This window comes from Cupressus sempervirens, chromosome 10 (genome assembly GCF_028749045.1).
Source record: "Cupressus sempervirens isolate cs-2001-9-10 chromosome 10, ASM2874904v1, whole genome shotgun sequence".
NCBI classification, from domain to species: domain Eukaryota; kingdom Viridiplantae; phylum Streptophyta; class Pinopsida; order Cupressales; family Cupressaceae; genus Cupressus; species Cupressus sempervirens.
The window spans coordinates 21,241,395-21,247,815 of NC_143127.1; positions in this window are offsets into that span (position 1 = coordinate 21,241,395).

The window sequence follows — 6,421 nt, forward strand, 5'->3', positions numbered from 1 at the left end:
GATAATACATGTTCATCTTCATATGAATCTAATGCAAATTGGGAAGAAGAAAGCAATGATAGAAGTGAGTACTCTTATGCTAGTAAAGGTATTAGTTCTTTTTCTAAATCTGATGGTGAAGTTCCATTTCAGAATTATGCAAATTAGCTTGAGATTGAAAGTTATGAAGAAGAGTTGTCTACACAATATGAGGGCAAAGAGATTATTTATAAGGATAGACTACCTAATTGTGTAGATGAATATCTTGAAGATGCATGCAGTAGTAACTAGCAATATGGAAAAGATTCTAATATTAATGCATCAACACTTATGGATAAAATGAAGGATGATTGGTTTGCAAGACATTTGAATCATCTTAACGAAGAAAATGCAAGTAACATGGATTTATATTTTACTTGCTTCGTTGATGGAGTGGATGGTGTGTCTTTGAGTATTGAAAGTATCCATGACAGAGATCTGAATCTTTTCCATGCCTAAAAAGGACATGCATCCCTAGATAGAGCCAATATTGGGACTCAAAATTGAAGCTCTGATTTTGAGTACCACCCTAAAAATCAAGCCCTATAAGCTCTTTTTTGATGCATGTGTACTTGGTTGTACTTCTAAAGCCTAATAGGTGTTTAATGTTTCTAACACCTTGCATTCAATATGTCTATGTGTTCTACGAAGATAAACTTCCATTCTAAGTCATTCTGTGAAGTTCCATTTTGAGCAATGTCCAAATTTGCATTTTTACCTAAGTGTCAAACAATGACAAGAGGCTATGTTTGCAATTGAATATTTTAGACCTAGTAATGTTTCATGACTCACATCTTTAGAATTTTTTAGTGTCCATATTAGAGAACCTATGTTTCAGATTTTGAGCCATTTTGAATCCATCTGACTAGGCTTGGAATTCCTTAGAGTTGGTTGTTTATTGTTGGTGCTAATGTAAATTGCTTTAAATTTTGGAAGGCCCTATTTGAATTGTTATAAATTTTACCTAGTTGACCAAGATGAGAAAATTTCTTTTGAATTCCATTCTAGAGGTCAGAGACATGCTATGTTTCAATTTTGAGCTTATGATGAATCTGTTTGATCAGTTTTAAAATGCAAATCCAAATGCAATTTAGGATGTTTTATTGGTGTCAGTAAATGTAGATTGGTCGATACCCCTATTTAGGATGTCATAATTCAAATTCTGTGATAGGTGAGATCAAATGGATTGTAGTGATGTGTTCTACTTTGAAAATTCTTGAAGTGTGCCAATTTGTAAACCTTAACAAATCCGTCTACACACCTTCCCAGGTCCATTTCATTTGCAAAATTGTTTTTCTGCCAACCTACAAAATCTGTGTAGCCCACGCTGATAGCTTGCCAAATGCATCCTATTATTCATCATGAGCCCAAATCCAAAATTTATGTTGCCCTCATGACAAAAAACCAATGCCCCAATTCTTTGTTTTCCTAAGTGTTGGTTTTCCCTATTTTCGGAGCTGAATCCGAATGTGTTTTATTGTTTTCTGACATGTTTTCTTGTAGGCAATTCTGAGAATGTGACTTTGATAATTAATATCTTTTGATAGGGAATTATTCATGAGACAAGATTGTATAGGGTGTAAGAGTGCAGAATAGAGAATTAGTGGTTTTATTTTCAAAGCTTGGTCAGGTGTTTTGATCAGTTTTTAAAGCCAGTTAGAGGACTCCTTGGCACGAAGGTGATAGCTTGCAGATAAATGGTAAACTGAGTTCAATTAGTTTTTCAGTGAACTAGTAAGGGTTAAATTTTATTATAATCAATGGCACATGCTCATTGAATCAATTTGAAAAGTCAGTCATTTGAAAACAAAAAATTTAATCAAACCCACTTTGGAGCCTGACTAATTATGACAAATTGATAAGTGTTGGGAAAGGAAAGTAAATTATTACAGATCAATTTGGTGAGCAGGGTCTACTCATGATGAATCATGAAGAATCATCTGCTCAAAAGGTATGAAAGTGTAGAAGAAACTTAGATCCAAAATTTGAAGCACTTGTTGGAATTTGCACAAGGCATGCTTATAAGCTTGAATTGTGAGGTCTAAAGTTGGAATAGGTTGTGCATAAATTGAAAGGAGTCAACATATGAAGGACAAAAAAGAATTAATAAAAACACATGAAGTAATTAAAAAATGATTGCTAGACTTGGAGCAAAGAGATGTCATGTTGTGGTTTGGACAGAATGTAGAAACAAGGGTGTCTTTATTGTCTTATGCCAGTCGAAATTCCAAACCATTGTAGGCAATAGCAACATTTTTTAAACACTCAAGATCAGTTATAGTGTTCTTAGTAGTGAGGGAAAAGAAATGTTTCTAGACATTGCTTGCTATTTTATTGGAGGATGCACAACTTCGCCCATAGTTTTCTAGAAATCCATGTAATGAATGTGTGCATTGCTATCAATAATATGTCAATGAAGTTGTTGATAAAGATAGATGAGAAAGGTTTATTTGAAATGCATGAATTTGTGCAAGATGTGGGGCGAATCATTGCTAAGGAAGATCAAACCCAACAATAGGAGACTATCCACTTCCAGTCAAATAGCTCATTCAACAATGCAAGTAGCACTATCATCAATATATCTCACCTTTGTCTATATCAAGGTGATTCATGGTTCCTTAAAAGGTTGTGTACAACTAGACTTTTCTATCTCCATTTGGAGAAAGTGCACATGATAGAAGATAGCATAGAAAATCTTCCTCTAACTTTGAGATGGGTCATGTGGTTTATTGTTCCTTTACAAACATGTGACATAGGTCAAATCTGTTGGAGGAGTTACTTTTAGCAATAAAGGTGATATAATCTATTTTACACATGAGATCATAATTGAGGATCATCGACTGGACTAACTTCAAGTCCCTGTGAAATCTTTGAGACGTTGTATCACAAGTTTTTTGCAAAGGCTATTTTGAGGAAAATCAATAGCAAGGTTCAATAAAGTTGTATGAGAGGGATGGGGGACTTGATGTTAGGAATTTTTATTGCATGTCCCATTCATTACTGTCTAAAATTGTGTGCATTGAAGGTTTATTGCTATGAAGGCTCACACACTGTAGAAGTCGAGCATTTTTGAAATGTGAGCATCTTTCAAAAGAATGTGGCTATTCAAAGGAAGATGAATTGCATTTTTATCACAGGGATGTGGATGAGGGTAATCCCACATTCATTATGTGGATTATCTTGTAGTATTTTTATGTATGAGTTCATATGTTTTAAGTGTCTCCAAAGGCACTCACTTTTAGACGAATGAACCTTACTCGTGGGGCCGTCTGGTGGATTGCTAATTAGATATGGATAGGACAAAATTTTGAACACCCAAATAGCCCAAAATGATGATGTCAAAAAATGACTAGACTTGATAACCAATTATGAGGAGACATGTGGCATCAAATGAGAAAATCAAATCAAGACATCTAGCATGGATTATAAGATAGAAATGATGTGGCAAGTTTGAGATAGGTGCTCCAAATTTTTCCACATGGCGATGTCTGATGGCTAGTGCATCCCCTCATTTCAATGATGTGTGAAAGTTACTTGAAGTGGGGAAGTGCCTGCATGCCACGTAGTAGTGGGCCTGAATCTATGGTGATGTGGCAGGTGCAACTCTTGGAAAATTAAAAAGTGCCACATGGCGATGACATGGTAGGAGCTAATAGAGTGGTGACGAGGCAGTGACAGGATAGTCAGGTAGCCAATGAGAAGCTACCAAGTAGTGGTAATTGGTGAGCCAATCAAAGAGTGGCACATAGCACCCATTTGGATGGTGGCTATGCAAAATCTGACCAATCAGGGCACAAAACATGGTGGAGATGGTCAAATAGGTTTGACCCAAAATACATGCTGAGGAGAAATTTGAAAATAATAAAAAGTGCTTTTTAATCATTTTCCAAAATGCTCACATACAAATTTTTTCAATTCAAAAATAGATATATCCTAAAGTTTAAACTTTAGATATTTTAAATGTTTGAAAAATAGAAGTTTAGACTAGAGACCATGTACAGGGGGTATATTTTTTGAAATGGTATTATGATATTTTTGGTAGGCTAATATAGCAATATTATATATCTCCAGAACCAGGAGAAGACAAACTTTCTATTTCTAGGGTTTGTTTTTGCATAGGAAGCTATATATTCAAGTTATACAAGATTTTCTCCCAAATTCCCACTTTGCAACCTCATTTAGGTATTGAAGTTCAAAACTTATTTCTGGCAGGGTAATGAGTTGAATGTGCATAAAAGGTAGTAAAAATGAAGTTATAGGCGAGTTTGGTCACCTTCAAACAAGTTGAATCCAATCTTTATCAGTATTTCATGATGCATTTCAAATATTTGAGCAACATAAGGGTTTTTATCATTCATTAGAGATATTTCCAAGGTTGTTACAAAATAATGATGAAAACTAAATCAGATTTCAAAGGTAGAAAGAGGAGAGATGTTTCACAATAGAAAAGGATGGAATTTCAAGTGGATAGATGTCATCTTTAGATCAAATATGGGAATTCATTCCATTTTTATACATTCTTCTTTCTCGTCCATTATGAGGGTTTGTTCTAGTTTTTGAGAGAATTTACTCACTGCTATGATACCATGTGTGTTCCAATCTTGAGTGTTCTCAGATTTGGGAAACCAGGGTTCTAGTTTTGATGTGTTCTCATTATTGTGACACCAGATTCTTCAACATATTTTCTCTTGTATGAACAATAGTAGTTAAGATAATATAGAAAGTTCTAATCTATTAGACATTTCTATGTTTTAATTCCATGCATCTAAATGTATAGTTTCAAAGAAATGAATAAAATCTTTTTAGTTTCATTTTGATTCTCATCTCCTATCTCTTGAATCTATAATCTTATGTGGTTTAAGGACAAAGAACTGAGACCCATTTGCTTTCCTTTAAGGTTGTATGTCTGATATGTTTTGTTGTTATAATAAAGGGCCAAGTAAATGTTTGATGTGTTTGATAGGGTTTCTGGCTATTTGAGAAGGATACTTCATAAGAATGAGGTCTTTATGAACATTGATGTCTGATTCACAAAGTGATAGGACAAATCTGATATTTGGGTGTATAAAATATATCATTGATATCACAAATGTATGTGTTTGATTCATAAAATTTTGCAATAGATAAGGCACTGATCAGCTACATGATCACTTGTTCTTACTATTGCACATTTGGAGTTTTGTTGAAATCAACATCATTAATAAAAAAAAATTCCCTTTCATGTTGAAGAGCTAAAAAGGATTCTCTCACTCAGCTTGTGGATTTCATAGAGTTGCAATTTGCTACTGCACATCTTTGATATTGCATAAGTATATGAGATAAAAGGGTTTCATCTACTGTTAATAGATTCAAGTGTATGTTTTAGCAATTGGTACTATATAAAGAATCTATACATCTACCCACCTAGGTTTTGCAAAGCCTAAAGTAGAAGAAGGGTCTAGCCTTATAGTTGGCCTGGTGTCTAAAAGGATATGCTAAAGATGGGAGTTATCTGCCCCTAGATGTATCATGTTCTCATCTGAATAATTTGAAACCATCTTAATTTCAAAACACCAACATGTACCTCATCCATTAACCCAAAATCTTGGCTCAATATAGATACCAACTTATCTATACTTGACTGAATATAGTATAATAAGTTGAAATTGCTTCGTATTATTTGTACACCTTTCTCCTCAAAATTGTCATGTCATTGTTGACATGCTCCCAGAAATAACTCCATGAAATTCATAGATCACTCTTGTTGTGGTACTAGAGAGATGGAGGAATGGTCGTTGTTTTCCCTTTCCCCTCCTATCACAACGTGCATATGAAAGGAATAACAGAAACACTTTCGTTAAGAAGATCTATTGTAAAAGAAATCATATTACAATATATCTCAACTTACTCTTTTCTTTTTACAAGCATGTAATTAACTGGAGTTACAATGAAAATGTAGTTTCTAATGAAGAAGACATGAGAGAGAGAAGGCAAAACATTCTTCCCGTGCATCCATCATTGGGCGTTATGAATGACATTCTTGTAATGATGAGGATTTTAGGCCTGAGTTTCTTCTGGGAAGACATATTGCAGTCTGTAGAAAGTGGTAGAACAAGATTACATTGGCGTTGGACATTTTATGAGCGTAATGGGCAGCCAGTTGAATATGAAAATGAGATCGCTGAATATGGGCCATTTTACACCAGTCTAGAAGAGTACGCAATGGATGATGAAGATTTTGAAAGGATTGTAAACACATTGCAGGCTGATGAAATTCAGAATATTGCTCGTACATATCCTGCAGCCATGTCTGCCATGGAGAAGTTGGTGAGCGTTGAGATCAACAACACTAAAGATGATAGTGATGTGGGTATATTGTGTTGTACCTACGAGGAGCACATGGTTAAGGGTGATTTAGTGAAGA